The 16,952-nt window shown below is 37.0% G+C and overlaps 1 non-coding gene across 1 annotated transcript; it reads right to left on the minus strand.

Moving 5' to 3' along the window:
- Positions 1-622: 622 nt before the first annotated feature.
- Positions 623-729, minus strand: LOC128279620 (small nucleolar RNA R71). Its single transcript, XR_008269819.1, has one exon. It is a non-coding gene; the product is annotated as a small nucleolar RNA R71 (small nucleolar RNA).
- Between the last annotated feature and the right edge of the window lie 16,223 nt (positions 730-16,952).

Genomic DNA, 16,952 nt, shown 5'->3' on the forward strand with positions numbered 1-16,952 from the left:
TGCAACATGTTTCCATTCATAGCATGGCCGGCCACTATGCTTAAATTTTGGGTAAATTGACATGCAAACCCAACATTTTCACAACATGCATTTATAGGCCACCTTACATTTGCCTAGCACATTTCTAAATTTTCTCACATAAGTCCTATTTGATAAAATTCACTTACAATTAACAAAATCCAAACATGAAATTTTCACACATGCATATGTACATATAATGAGCATCAACTATGACGATTAATTATTTTTATGACTCAGTTTAGTGGTCCCGAAACCACTTTCCGACTAGGGTCAATTTAGGGCTGTCACAGTACGATCCACCATTGCTGCAAATAATTTTAAACTGAAGCCAAACACAATTCAGATGTTACAACAGTTTGTTCAGTTTGAGTGTTTTCAAGACGAAGATCCAAATACTCATTTGGCCAATTTTTTGGAAATTTGCGATACTTTCAAGATTAATGGCGCCACTGATGACACCATTCACTTACAATTATTCCTTTTCTTATTGAGAAACAAAGCTAAACAGTGGTTGAACTCTTTACCTCGAGGTTCCATCACTATATAGGCTCAAATGACCGAGAAATTTTTACTGAAGTACTTTCCATCGGCTAAGATAGCCAATTTGAGGAATGGTATCTCTTCCTTTGTGCAGATCGATTTGGAGACTTTATATGATGCATGGCAGAGATACAAGAATCTATTGAGGAGGTGCCCTCACCATGGGTTACCCTTATGGCTATAGGTTCAAACCTTCTATAGCGGTTTGAATACCTCAACTAGACAGTTAATCGACGCAGCAGCCAGTGGAACACTTAACAATAAAACACCAAAGCGACTTATGGATTCATTGAAGAGATGGCACTGAACAATAATCAGTGGCAATTTCTAAGGACAAAGTCGATGAAAGCAACCAGTGTCTTTGATTTAGATGCAATCACCATGTTATCAAACCAGGTAGAGATATTAAATAAAAAAAATTATGGTTTATATCTTTTTATGCAAGTAAATTCGGTGATGCAATAAGATGCAAATGGAGGTGGAATAAATAATCCAAAATATTTACCCTTTGGTCCTAGCATGGAGAATGAGCACATTAATTATATGAGTAATAATTCTAGACCTCAAAATAACCCTTATAGTAATAACTATAATGCAGATTGGAGAAACCACCCAAATTTCTCATTGGGTAGTCAAGGAAACCAAAGATCACAACCCTCTCCGGGCTTTCAACAACCTTATCAGCAATAGATGAAGCCGAACCTTGAAGAGATGTTGAAAAAATTTATTTCGGTGTCAGAGAATCGTTTTCAAAACACAGAAACAACATTGAAAATCAGCAAGCATCAATTCATGGGCTCGAAAATCAGATTGGGCAGCTCGCTAAATTGGTTTCAAAAAGGCAGTAAGGTAGTTTACCTAGTAACACCGAACCTAACCCAAAAGAGCATGTGAAGGCAGTTACATTGAGGAATGGGAAAGTGTTGGTTGAGCTCGAAAAGAAGTCGCAACAGGAAACTGATAAGACAAATGATGAAGGGGAAAAACCAAAGAAATTAAGACATCAGTGGTTAAAGAATATAAACCACCGATCCCATGTATGGTAAAGTTGAAGAAAGACCGCATGGATGAACAATTTGGTAAATTTCTTAAACTTTTTAAACAATTACATATTAACTTACCTTTTTTTGAAACTATTTCGCAGATGGCCACATATGAAAAATTATTAAATGAGCTATTAACAAATAAAAGGAAATTTGAATAGCTACCCAGTGTGGAACTCAACGAGGAATGCTCAACTATTCTCCAAAATAAGCCGCCAACTAAGCTGAAAGATCCAGGAAGTTTTACTATTCCCTATTTTATTAGTAGTTTAAACATTGAGAAAGCATTAGTTGATTTGGGTGCTAGCATTAATTTGATGCCTTATAAAATGTTCAAGCAACTTGGTCTTGGGGAACTAAAACCCACTAGGACGAATATTCAATTGGCTGATAGATCTATTAAATATCCTAAGGTTATTATTGAAGATGTACTTATAAAAGTAGATAAATTCATATTCCTTGTTGATTTTTTTGTGCTTGACATAGATGAAGATGTTGAGGTACTTTTAATTTTAGGTCGCCCCTTTTTAGTCACGGCTAGGGTTATTATTGATGTAGGTGATGGTAAACTTGTGCTTAGGGTAGGAAATGAAGAAATCCTTTTAAAAATCTAGGATGCCATGCGATTCTCTAGAGAACAAGATGATTCCTATTATTTTCTTGACTCTATTGATCATGTTACTCAAGATTCATTGTAAGAAATCATTCATCAAGACACGTTGGAACTGTGTCTTATTCAAAGAGAGGAGGTAGATGGCAAAAATGTTATGATAAGTGAGAGGAAAAGTGATTTAGATTCTAATGAGTCTTCACTGACACTGTAATAGGGTTACAGAGCATTACTAAACTTATTACATAAACAAACATACATTTCACATACAATTTTCATTTCCAATAATAAAAACCAGTCACATTCAGTCGTACAGTCCTTAATATGAGCCTACGAGGACCAAAACATGCATTACAAGTGGTTCGGGACTAAACAGATAACTCAGTAAAATTTTTGGAAAACATAGAAAACTTTTCAAAATACAAGGGACACACACCCATGTGGCCCGGCTGTGTGTCACACGGTCAAAGACACACCCGTGTCACAGGCAGTGTCAACATTTGAAATGGGATTACATGGTCATCTCCCAGCTCGTGTCTGGCCCTGTGTAACTCTCTAACTTAGGTCACACGGCAAACCACATGCCTATGTAACTAGCCCGTGTACCCTTCGAAACGGCCTCACATGCCCGTATACCAGGTCGTGTGCTAGGCCATGCCAAAACTGTAGGGTATACTAACTTATGCCTCATGGCCAAGCCACATGGCCAAGTCACATGCCCATGTGCTGGGCCGTGTGGAGTATACTGATTTGGTTTTTAATTATGTACCAGGGGATACACAGCCGTGTCACCTGACTGTGTGTCACACACGATTGAGACACACGTCCGTGTCTTTGCCCGTGTGACAAAAATAGGCTATTTTCCAAGCCATCTTTCTCACCCAAACTTGCATTCATCTACACGTACCAAAAAGCATATATCATACCATCCATTGGCATTCAAATCAATCTCAACCAAGCACAATTCATGCTATTCCAATAGTAACAATCATAAGGCACACAAGTATCACAATTGAACCTTCACAAACATACCAATATAACTTTCCACAATCATTGAACTAATCAAATTTCTTAATAGGTTTGGTGCCTAAAACAACATACATACCATATCTCAAAATTTATCCATTTGGTACTCAGTTACTGATGCACAATTAAAGCCTTTACCTAACAATTACAAACCACATAATAAAGAGCCATTTAAACATTTAGATATATACATACATATACCAATATATGCCAAAATAAGCCAAATCACTTGGCTATTAACATTACAAACCTATAAGCCATATTAACCAAAACTCCTATGCATGACCTATAACCAATACCCAAGTTCAAAAGTACCAAAATGATAGCTGGATAGTGTGATGAGATCTTCGACGACTCCCAAATCTGAGCAAGCTTTGAAATCACTATAAAACACGGAAAAGTAAACAGAGTAAGCTACAAAACTTAGTAAGCTTTTATGCTTAATAAGTAAAACTTACCATTCAACTACAATTCAAATACTTAAACATCATATAATGCAATTCAATTTTGTAACGCCCCAATTTTCGGGAATTCTGTGAATGTTGGCATAGGTTTAATTATGTTAGTGGGCCTCTAGAAGGCCCAAGCTTAAGATAGAACCCGGTAATTTTAGTTAATTTTTGTTCCATAAGAAAAAGGGAGTGAAATTATGAAATAGGACCTATGTGAAAATGTTTGAAAATGCTATAGGCTAAATTGAAGTGGCCAAATAAATAGGAGTGCAAAATAGGAGGATTTGCATGACAAACCTCCCATTTTACATGAAGTGGCCAACCATCATGTTGTTGTAGACAAATTGATACAAATTGATAATGAGTTAGGTAAATGTTTCATGATAAGAATATCATGTCTTTTGTATTAAAGAGTTAAATGGATGAAACATGAAGTTTTATTAAAATAAAAAGGGGTGAAAAGAACAAAGTTTTGTCCATCTTTGTTCATCATAGCTGAAAGTTAGAGAAGAGAAAGGAGAGGAGAAAGCTCTTGAGTATTCGGTCATTAGGAGGAGGAAAATTGAAGGTAAGTTCTTGGTACCTTGCTTCTATGTTGAGGTTCATGAGTTCTTCTTGATTCTACCTTAACTCTTGAAGTATATTTTGATTTTTAGTTGTGTTGTGAGCATTTAGTCATGAATTAAAATGAAGGAAATGGTTGTTGTTTCATGTTCTTTTGATGAAAAATGGAAGATAGGTGAAGTTGAGCCAAACAAATGAGCATGCATGTGCCTTAGATGTTAAAGGAAAAATCAGCTAACATGTTGTGCTTTAAAATGATGAAATGGAGATTATACTTAAGTAAAATCATAGATATGTGATGATTGATTGGTGATATACATGTTTAAATAACATGCATGCAAGGTATGTGTGAAAGAGTGATTTGGTAATAAATCTGCTTGGGACAGCAGCAGTAACGTGACTTTGGAAAATCACCATAAATTGTGGGAGAAGAATTAGAAGCTGAATAAATTATGTAATTAAATCTTATTGAGTCTAGTTTCTAATGAAATAAACAAGAACATATTTTGAATTCTGTACAATGAGAAATTTGATTCGTAATGAAGAGTGGTCAGATTAGTCAAACGGTGAAACATGGGAAACTTTGAGAAAAATCTGGTATTGATTGGCTAAACTAAAAATTCTGAAAATTTTATGGATAGAAGATATATGAGTCTATTTTCAGGGAAAATTAACGGAACTTGATTTGGAGTTTCATAGCTCCAGTTATAAATGATTTAGTGACTGTTGCTCAGGAAGACAGCTTGCAGTGAAATTGTGATTATGTGGTAAACATTGACAAAAAATTTTTAATGAGTTGCTTATTGATTTCTTATAAGCTTACTATGATCTGTAGGTGTGGTTGGCAGAATATTGTAAGGGGTTAATACGTAGTTCGTATTTGAATAGTTAGATTAACGTGTTAGTAATCCAATTGTAGGCAGTTCGTGTGTGGATCTCAAATCGATATCGTCGCAAATAGGTGTGTAACTAACACCCTCTTTCTTAGTCTAGATCGGCAAAAGTCGAAAAGCCAAAATGCCGAAAACCGGTATTTTGTAGATTTGCGAGTGTGCGAATGCTCGTGAGGTAAATCGATTAATGTTTTTGGTAAGCTGCAATGTTTGGACTGCAAAGTGCATGATTTCTGTGCCCTCGAAATTTTTGGGCTTAATGGGCCAAAATTGGAATGATGGGCCAACGGGCCCAATTCGGTAAGAACCCTCGATACGTGATTCTGTAGTACGTGAAAGGTAGGAATATGCATGAAAAACCCTAAAATAGATAAATTACTAAAATACCTTTAAAAGTGGAAAATTTACAGTTTTACCCCTAGGAGATAAATTATCGAAATACCCCTAGGGTTAAATTGACCTAAATGCATGTTTGACTGTTGTTATTTCTTGTATGCCATGTTGTTATTATCGATGCATGGGATTGGGATATTGACGGAGGAAGTCTTGAAAGTGGCTTGTCCACATCTTTGGAGGCTTTGCCTCAATTTATCGTTAACTCGACCAACAAGGTGCAAGCTGTGGAGTGTTGAAATTTGGGTGGGTTGAGCTATTCCCACATGGAGTGTATGGCTGGTACTGGTGGAGTGTAGTGGTTGGTGGGTTGAGTAGTCTCCCAAATGGGCTTGCATATGTTTCTTGATGTTGCATGTATTTTGAAATGGGCCTATGGGCCCATTGTTATCTGAATAAGGGCTAAGGCCCGGTTTATTGTAATCTGAAAAGGGCTCGCCCAAGACCACTATTACCCAAATGGGCTTGCATATGTTTCTTGATGTTGCATGTATTTTGAAATGGGCCTATGGGCCATACATTATCTGAATAAGGGCTAAGGCCCGTTTATTGTAATCTGAAAAGGGCTCGGTCCAGTACCACTTGTTACTGAATGGGCTTAGGCCCAATAGGCTTGAGTGACTTGGGCTTTGAATGGGTTTTCCTTACACACCGAGTTTCCCCAAACTCACCCTTTTATTTTCATCCACGCAGAAATCCCCAACCATAGTGGGCTTGGAGCGTGAGGGAATTTGAGTAACCGCCTGATTCGAAAGTTTGATTTTCTTTCGTGAACTAGACATCCTTTTATTTACGATTGAAGTTTTGGGTTTTAAATGTAATAAGGCCGCTTAACTATTTTTGATGGTTTTAATATGTATTACTAAGATAGGTAATACTTATTTTAACTGTTGAAATTGGATAGCTTTAGGTAGCGTTTTCAAAAACAACAGTTGATTTCAAAATAACACGACAACAAGCAAAGCTTCCATAATGAAAGTATTTTCCAAAATTAATCACTTTTCCTAAAAATGACTTAATCGGATCGGTTTCAAGAAATATCCATGACATTAAGGTGTGGCAATGGCGGTATGCATGTCTAGGATTGGATCCGAAGGAGCTTGGTACTTAGCAATCCGATGGACTCACCACCTCTCTTCCGGTTTCCTACGGTGCATGACTTCCATTCACTTTAATCCTTAATGAATTAATCTTTTGAACATCAAGTACGATTTTCGGACTTAGAATGGAAATTTTTTTAACATTTTGATGTGGCATGCGGATCAGGTCATAACTTCGGGCGGGTTTGGGGTGCTACATTTAGTGGTATCAGAGCCTAGGTTGCAACAACTCGGCTGTGGAATAGGTTTACAAAAACAAAGATTTTCGAAAGCGAAAATTTTATAAAGAATGCGAAAAACTCGATTTTCAAAATTTAGATATTTAGAAAGTGGCATTCCGAATCTCCGGCTCAAGTCTGTAAGTATTACTCTGAACTTTTTTGAATATTTTCCTGAATTATCTGTCTGTACTGAAACCCTATTAGGATATTCTAGATAGGATGATACTGAAACCATAGGAAAATATGATAAGAGACTGAAACTGTAGCTAGACTTCGATTCTGCGAAAACAAACTTTGAATTACTGTCTGATTCATAAAATATCTGTAATAAACACTGGAATATTGAATTGATGCATAAAAATTCGTAATTAAGATAAATCGATATGAGTACGAGAGCTACTCGGGGAAGAGGCCATGGTCGAGGCCGAGGTAGTACTCAAGCTGGATCTTCGTCTTCTAAACACATACCCACTGAAGTAGCATGACCACCACTGACGGATGAGAATGGGCCGTATGATCGGGCTATCGAGGATGATGCCCTGTCACAGGCAATGCTTCGTGTTCTGGAAAGGGTTGTCGGAGCAAGTTCGGGCAACGAAATTCAGGGTTCTATTTCTGAATGACTTCGAGACTAACGGAACGGAGAACTTTAAGGGCGTGTTTGGTATAGCCTCAAATGTGGCGGAATATTGGTTGGAGGCCACAGAACAGATTATGGATGACTTGGATTGCTCTGAGGAGATTGTGAGTGGGGTATCTGTACTAAGTCCCTTGGGTCACTCGATTAGGGTGGACAAACTGTATAGGAATGTACCCTTAGAAACTCAAGGTAAGATTTTCCCTGGAGATCTGATAGAGTTACCATTCGGAGAGTTTGACCTCATTCTGGGAATGGATTGGCTTGTTAAGCATAAGGCGACTCTGGATTGTGCTGCTAAACGAATGGTGTTAAGAACTACAAAGGATGATGAGGTTATGGTGATAGGTGAGAGAATGGATTATTTGTCCAATGTAGTGTCGACATTAAGAGCCGAAAAGTGGATTCGGAAATGTTGTGAGGCCTAATTGGTATTTGTAAGTTAGTCGGAAGAGGAGGGACTGACAGTAGATAAGATTAGGACCGTAAAGGAGTTCCAAGATGTTTTTCTGGAGGAGCTTCCAGGATTGCCTCCGAATCGAGAAGTTGAGTTTGGAATAGACTTGTTGCCTGGAATGGCGCCTGTGTCTATCGCACCGTATAGGATGGCACCGAAGGAGTTAGTGGAGTTAAAGGCTCAAATTCAAGAGTTGTTGGACAGGGACTTCATTAGGCCAAGCGTGTCTCCATGGGGAGCACCAGTGCTGCTCGTGAAAAAGAAGGATGGTACGATGCGGATGTGCGTTGATTATCGCCAGTTGAACAAATTGACGATTAAGAATAAGTATCCACTGCCAAGGATTGACGATCTGTTCTACCAGCTTAAAGGAGCTTCTATATTTTCCAAGATCGACCTTCGATCTGGATATCATCAGTTAAGGGTCAAGGAGGCAGATATCCATAAGACGGCATTCAGGACTCAGTATGGTCATTACGAGTTTCTGGTTATGCCATTTGATCGATTTAACGCTCTGCGGCGTTATGGATCTGATGAATCGTGTTTTCCAACCATGTTTGGATTAGTTCGTAGTCGTCTTTATTGACGATATCCTGGTATATTCTGAAATTGAAGCGAAACATGATGAGCTTCTCTGTATAGTGCTGCAAGTGTTAAGGGAGAAGGAACGCTTTGCGAAGTTCAGCAAGTGTGAATTTTGGTTGAGGGAGGTAACCTTCTTAAGACATGCGGTCTCTGCTGAGGAGATTAAGGTGGACCCTCGGAAAATTGAAGCGATTTTGGAGTGGACGCCGCCTAGGTCAGTGTCAGAAATACGAAGTTTTCTAGGACTGGTAGGATACTACAGAAGGTTTGTGGAAGGTTTTTCTGTAATGGCAGCACCTTTGACAAAACTCATAAGAAAAGGAGTACCGTTTGTATGGACTAAGAAACAGCAGGAAGCTTTTGAGAAGTTGAAGAAAGTTCTGACTGAAGCACTTGTGTTAATTCAGTGAGTCAGGAAGGATTTTATTGTGTGCGATGGCGCATCACACGTGGGTTTGGCTGCGTGTTAATGCAAGAGGGTAAGGTGGTTGCATATGCATCACGATAGCTTAAGCCTCATGAGGGAAACTATTTGACTCATGATTTAGAGTTGGCAGCAGTGATATTTGCACTTAAGATTTGGAGACATTACTTGTACGGAGAAAGGTGTATTATATACACTGACCATAAGAGTCTTAAGTATTTGTTGACTTAGAAGGAGCTGAACCTTAGGCAAAGGAGATGGATTGAGTTGCTTAAGGATTATGACTGTTCGATCGAGTATCACCTAAGCAAGGCTAATGTGGTAGCTGATGCTCTAAGTCGTGAGTCAGATTCGATCGAGAGCAATGTTTGCTCGTCTGAGTCTGTATGATGATGGAAGTCTGTTGGCTGAGTTGCAAGTGAGGCCAACCTGGGTGGATCAGATTAAGGAAAAACAGTTGAACGATGAGTCTTTGGTCGCTCGCTTTCAACAAGTTAAGGAAGGGGAAACTTCTGAGTTTGGGAGCCAGAAGAGAGGATGCAACAACAATACCCTCATCTGTTTGGATTAGGTAAATTTCGAGGACGAAATTTCTTTAAGGAGGGTAGAGTTGTAACGCCCCAATTTTTGGGAATTCTGTGAATGTTGGCATAGGTTTAATTATGTTAGTGGGCCTCTAGAAGGCCCAAGCTTAAGATAGAACCCGGTAATTTTAGTTAATTTTTGTTCCATAAGAAAAAGGGAGTGAAATTATGAAATAGGACCTATGTGAAAATGTTTGAAAATGCTATAGGCTAAATTGAAGTGGCCAAATAAATAGGAGTGCAAAATAGGAGGATTTGCATGACAAACCTCCCATTTTACATGAAGTGGCCAACCATCATGTTGTTGTAGACAAATTGATACAAATTGATAATGGGTTAGGTAAATGTTTCATGATAAGAATATCATGTCTTTTGTATTAAAGAATTAAATGGATGAAACATGAAGTTTTATTAAAAGAAAAAGGGGTGAAAAGAACAAAGTTTTGTCCATCTTTGTTCATCATAGCTGAAAGTTAGAGAAGAGAAAGGAGAGGAGAAAGCTCTTGAGTATTCGGTCATTAGGAGGAGGAAAATTGAAGGTAAGTTCTTGGTACCTTGCTTCTATGTTGAGGTTCATGAGTTCTTCTTGATTCTACCTTAACTCTTGAAGTATATTTTGATTTTTAGTTGTGTTGTGAGCATTTAGTCATGAATTAAAATGAAGGAAATGGTTGTTGTTTCATGTTCTTTTGATGAAAAATGGAAGATAGGTGAAGTTGAGCCAAACAAATGAGCATGCATGTGCCTTAGATGTTAAAGGGAAAAATCAGCTAACATGTTGTGCTTTAAAATGATGAAATGGAGATTATACTTAAGTAAAATCATAGATATGTGATGATTGATTGGTGATATACATGTTTAAATAACATGCATGCAAGGTATGTGTGAAAGAGTGATTTGGTAATAAATCTGCTTGGAACAGCAGCAGTAACGTGACTTTGGAAAATCACCATAAATTGTGGGAGAAGAATTAGAAGCTGAATAAATTATGTAATTAAAGCTTATTGAGTCTAGTTTCTAATGAAATCAACAATAACATATTTTGAATTCTGTACAATGAGAAATTTGATTCGTAATGAAGAGTGGTCAGATTAGTCAAACGGTGAAACATGGGAAACTTTGAGAAAAATCTGGTATTGATTGGCTAAACTAAAAATTCTGAAAATTTTATGGATAGAAGATATATGAGTCTATTTTTAGGGAAAATTAACGGAACTTGATTTGGAGTTTCGTAGCTCCAGTTATAAATGATTTAGTGACTGTTGCTCAGGAAGACAGCTTGCAGTGAAATTGTGATTATGTGGTAAACATTGACAAAAATTTGTTAATGAGTTGCTTATTGATTTCTTATAAGCTTACTATGATCTGTAGGTGCGGTTGGACGAATATTGTAAGGGGTTAATACGTAGTTCGTATTTGAATAGTTAGATTAACGTGTTAGTAATCCAATTGTAGGCAGTTCGTGTGTGGATCTCGTCAGCATATCGTCGCAAACAGGTGTGTAACTAACACCCTCTTTCTTAGTCTAGATCGGCAAAAGTCGAAAAGCCAAAATACCGAAAACCGGTATTTTGTAGATTTATGAGTGTGCGAATGCTCGTGAGGTAAATCGATTAATGTTTTTGGTAAGCTGCAATGTTTGGACTGCAAAGTGCATGATTTCTGTGCCCTCGATATTTTTGGGCTTAATGGGCCAAAACTGGAATGATGGGCCAACGGGCCCAATTCGGTAAGAACCCTCGATACGTGATTCTGTAGTACGTGAAAGGTAGGAATATGCATGAAAAACCCTAAAATAGATAAATTACTAAAATACCTTTAAAAGTGGAAAATTTACAGTTTTACCCCTAGGAGATAAATTATCGAAATACCCCTAGGGTTAAATTGACCTAAATGCATGTTTGACTGTTGTTATTTACTGCATGCCATGTTGTTATTATCTAATGCATGGGATTGGGATATTGACGGAGGAAGTCTTGAAAGTGGCTTGTCCACATCTTGGAGGCTTTGCCTCAATTTATGATAATCGAGCAAACAAAGGTCGCAAGCTGTGGAGTGTTGAAATTTGGGTGGGTTGAGCTATTCCCCACATGGAGTGTATGGCTGGTACGGGTGGAGTGTAGTGGTTGGTGGGTTGAGTAGTCTCCGAAATGGGCTTGCATATGTTTCTTGATGTTGCATGTATTTTGAAATGGGCCTATGGGCCATCTCATTATCTGAATAAGGGCTAAGGCCCGCTTTATTATAATCTGAAAAGGGCTCGGCCAGATACCACTATTACCCAAATGGGCTTGCATATGTTTCTTGATGTTGCATGTATTTTGAAATGGGCCTATGGGCCATATCATTATCTGAATAAGGGGCTAAGGCCCGGTTTATTGTAATCAAAAGGGCTCGGTCCAATTACCATTTATTACTGAATGGGCTTAGGCCCAATAGGCTTGAGTGACTTGGGCTTTGAATGGGTTTTCCTTACACCGAGTTTCCCAAACTCACCCTTTTATTTTCATCCACGCAGAAATCCCCAACCATAGTGGGCTTGGAGCGTGAGGGAATTGAATAACCGCCTGCTCGAAAGTTTGATTTTCTTCTCGTGAACTAGACATCCTTTTATTTACGATTGAAGTTTTGGGTTTTTAAATGTAATAAGGCCGCTTAACTATTTTTGATGGTTTTAATATGTATTACTAAGATAGGTAATACTTATTTTAACTATTGAAATTGGATAGCTTTAGGGCGCGTTTTCAAAAACAACAGTTGATTTCAAAATAACACGACAACAAGCAAAGCTTCCGTAATGAAAGTATTTTCCAAAATTAATCACTTTTCCTAAAAATGACTTAATCAAATCGGTTTCCTAGAAATATCCATGACATTAAGGTGTGGCAATGGCGGTATGCATGTCTAGGATTGGATCCGAAGGGAGCTTGGTACTTAAGCAGTCCGATGGACTCACCACCTCTCTTCCGGTTTCTTACCTGGTGCACAGCTTCCATTCACTTTAATCCTTAATGAATTAATCTTTTGAACATCAAGTACGATTTTCTGGACTTAGAATGGAAATTTTTTTTTAACGTTTTTGATGTGGCATGCCGGATCCGGTCATAACTTCTGGGCCGGGTTTGGGGTGCTACAAATTTAGTGTTCAAAACTTAACACATATTCAATCCAAAGGTTAGACATGAATTCCATCTATTTCCTCGATTCAATGATGGTATAGTTCACATACATACCTGTACCAACTCGTATCAATTTCATACTCTTCCAATTCATCGAATTACTCGTTGAACCATTTGGAATAATATTGGATACTCAGGAATCTTGCACCCTATGTGGCAATACCAGGCAGAAGCCATCTCAGTCTCATATCTCATATAATGCTCACTCTCGAGCTATCAACGGGCCTGCTCACACAAGCTAACGGTCAAGATGTAACCACACGGTGTTGCTCACACAAGCTGATGAGTAACCGCAACACATGCTAGAAAACTCAGCCACCAGTAGAACGTATGGACCAGCACCCAAAACACAATAACCTCTAATGACATGTAATTTATCTCCTATCTATTTCTAACGTTCAATCGGGATTTCATACATTGCCGATAATTTGTCGAGAATATCCGTAGTGATGTATCATCACAAATATATCAATTAAGCATTCAAATATGTATAATTTAATACTTATTAAACATACGAACTTACCTCGATCACAAAAATATCGGAACATGATTGACTAAACCAATACTTTATTTTTCCTCCGATCTAGATCCGAACTTCACTTTTTTTTATCTATATATAATCAAATTTAACTTATTTAATTATCATTCTATTCAATTTAATCCAAAATTCATATTATAGCAAAATTACACTTTTGCCTCTAATATTTCAACTTCTTTACAATTTAGTCTCTAGCTCATAAAAATGTAAATTAATGAAATTCAACTTATACCCATGCTAGCCCAATTTCCCTTATTATCATAGTAGCCCATATTTTTCATTATTTCACACATTTACCATACAATTTATCACATTTCTCAATTAATCCCTAATTGACAATTTTATCAAAAATCACTTAACAAATGTTGTTTATCTAACAAAAACCATTCATTTTCTATCATCAAACACCAAAATAAACATATATTTATCAATGTTAAAACCTTAAAAATTTAAAATTTTTTCAAATTAGTCCCTGGGCTAGCTAGATTAAGCTACAACGACTCCCAAAACATAGAAGTCATTAAAAACAGGACGAAAAATACTCACATGCAAGGCTGAAAGTGAAGGCCAAATGTTAAGCTTCTCCGATATCTATTTTTCCCTAAATTTTGGTTGAAGAAGATGAATAGGAAATAAAATTGATTTTGTTTTATTTAATTTAACTTTAATTACTAAATACCAAAATTAACCTTATAAATTTTCACAAATTTCAAAATTACCAAGCTATTATCATCTATTAACATATTAATGAGTTATTTACCAAATAAGGACCTTCACTTTAAGGTTCCATAGCTATTAGACACCTTTAACTAATAGAACACAACTTTTACATTTTACGTGATTTAGTCATTTTTATCGAATTGAGCATTCAAAAAATTTCTTAATGAAATTTTCATACAATCATACTATCACACTATAGACATTAAAATAATAATAAAATAATTATTTTGACCTCAGATTTGTGGTTTCAAAACCACTGTTTTGATTTGACTAAAAATAAGCTATTACAGAGACAGAAAAATTTTGATGACATTCAGGTAAATAATGAATTAAAATTGAAACCCTCTATTGAAGAACCTCCCAAATTGGAACTGAAGCAATTACCAGATCACCTATAGTATGCATTTCTTGAAAACAATTCTACATTACCGGTGATGGTTGCTTCAGATTTAAGCGGAATGAGAAAGATGAGTTATTGCAAGTGTTGGAGAAACATAAAATAGATGTAGCCTGGAAGATTTCTAACATTAGAGGGATTAGTCCTTCTTTTTCAACCCATAAAATGTTAATCCAAGATGAGTACAAACCATGTGTGCAAGCTTAAAGAAGGTTAAATCCTAAAATAAAGCAAGTTGTTAAGGCTGAGGTAATTAAACTTCTAGATACTGGAGTTATTTATCCTATTTCTGATAGTACTTGGGTGAGTCCTGTGCAGATTGTTCCTAAGAAAGGAGGCATGATGGTTGTGGCAAACGAGAAGAATGAGTTGATTCCAATGAGAACAGTCATAGGATAGAGAGTTTGTATTGACGATAAGAAGTTGAATGACGCAATAAGGAAAGACCATTTTCCTCTACCATTCATAGATCAAATGTTGGAGAGATTATCTGGTCACATGTGTTATTGCTTCCTAGATGGACTTTCTGGCTACTTTCAGATCCCGATAGCTCCCCTTGATCAAGAAAAAAATGACATTTTCATGTCCAAATGGTATGTTTGCTTATCAAAGAATGCCTTTTGGATTATGTAATGCTCCTGTTACTTTTCAGCATTACATTTTATCCATTTTTGATGAACTTGTAAAAGACATTATGAAGGTATTTATGGACGACTTCTCAGTATTCGATAATTCTTTCCATCTTTGTCTTAAAAATTTTAAACGAGTTTTAATGAGATGTGAGGAAACGAACCTTGTGCTTAATTGGGAAAAATGTCACTTCATGGTTCGAGAAGGGATTGTGTTAGGCCATAAAATTTCTAGTAAAAGGATTGAAGTTGATAGAGCAAAAATTGAAAACATCGAAAAAATGTCTCCCCCTAATTTAGTTAAGGCTATTCGAAGCTTTTTTAATAACATCTATGTTAAGTATGATTATGAAATTTTACAATTATATTTATGTTAATTTACGTCATGTTAAATGTATGTTAAAGTGTGTATGATGCCTATTATTTGCATAGGAACTTACTAAGCTTTAAAGCTTACTCCCTTTTCTTTTTCCCTTGTCTTATAGTGTCACCAAGCCAGCCTGGGGATTGAAGACGATCGAAGATCTATTCACACTATCAAATTATCATTTTGTGTAGTTATGATTACAATATTTTGAGTTATGGCATGTATAGGGACTTGATCATTTTTTTATGTATCATATTTGATTTGGCCAAATGTATTGGCTTTAATGGTTGATAATTCATTTTGTAAATAGCCATTGAAATCGGCCAATATTGGCTTAAGTATATATGCATATAATGATGTTTTCATGGATGTAAGAATTTGCATGGATTGAGTTGATAAGTAGGTGATGTTTGTATGTGGTAGATGGTTGCATGTAAATGATATACTGATATCTTGTTTGTGGCTGAATTGGTTGTATGAATATGCTTGGATTGGTGTTGCTTGTTGCCGTGTAGGTTGGTGCAAGTAAGGGTGGCAAAATGGCTTGGTAAATAGCCTTATTTTTGTCCACACGGGCATATGTCTAGGCCGTGTGTGACACATGGCTTGTCTCATGGGTGTGTGATCCGGCCGTGTGTCCCCTGCATTTTGAATTTTAGCTTCAAATTGGCCACACGGGTAGAGAAATGGCCGTGTGTCTCAGCCGTGTAAAGGACATGGCCCAGGGACACGGGCATGTACCCAGGGCGTGTAAAGTCTGCACCTATTTTATAAAAAAATTATGAAAATTAAATCGCCCACATGGCCTAAGTACATGGGCATGTGACTTGGTCCTGTGACTTCAATTTGTTGATGACATCATAAACAGAGAGTTATACGGGTTAGGGACACAGTGTAACACCCCAAACCCGGCCTAGACGTTATGACCGGATCCGACGTGCCACATCAAAGCGTTAAAACATTTTTTCCATTCTTAGTCCAAAAAATCGTACTTGATGTTCAAAGGATTAATTCATTAAGGGTTAAAGTGAATGGAAGCTGTGCACCAGGTAGGAAATCGGAAAAGAGAAGGTGAGTCCATCGGACTGCTTAAGTGCCAAGCTCTTTCGGATTCAATCCTAGACATGCACACCGCCATTGCCACACTCTAACATCGTGTATTTCTTTAGGTTACCATTGTAATTATGTTCATTTTAAAATAAAACATATTCAATTTTTGGAAAACGTTATCATATTAGAAGCCTTGTTTGAGATCGTGTTACTTTGAAATCAATTTATATTTTTGAAAAGGAACCCTAGATCTAGCCCATTTTGATAGTTAATATAAATTAAGTTCATCATAATAAAATATAAACCAAACCCATAAAAAGAATAATAGAGCGGCCTTATTACATAATAAAACCCAAATCATCAAAGTAAATGAAAAATGAAGTCCAATTCACCAGAAGAAAACCATATTGCAGAACGAGTGGCCACTCCGAATCCCTCGCAGCTCCAAGCCCACTATGGTTGGGGATTACCTGCATGGATGAAAATAGGGGATGAGTTTGGGGAAACTCAGTGTGTAAAATT

The sequence above is a fragment of the Gossypium arboreum genome, chromosome 8, assembly GCF_025698485.1.
Source record: "Gossypium arboreum isolate Shixiya-1 chromosome 8, ASM2569848v2, whole genome shotgun sequence".
Lineage (NCBI taxonomy): Eukaryota > Viridiplantae > Streptophyta > Magnoliopsida > Malvales > Malvaceae > Gossypium > Gossypium arboreum.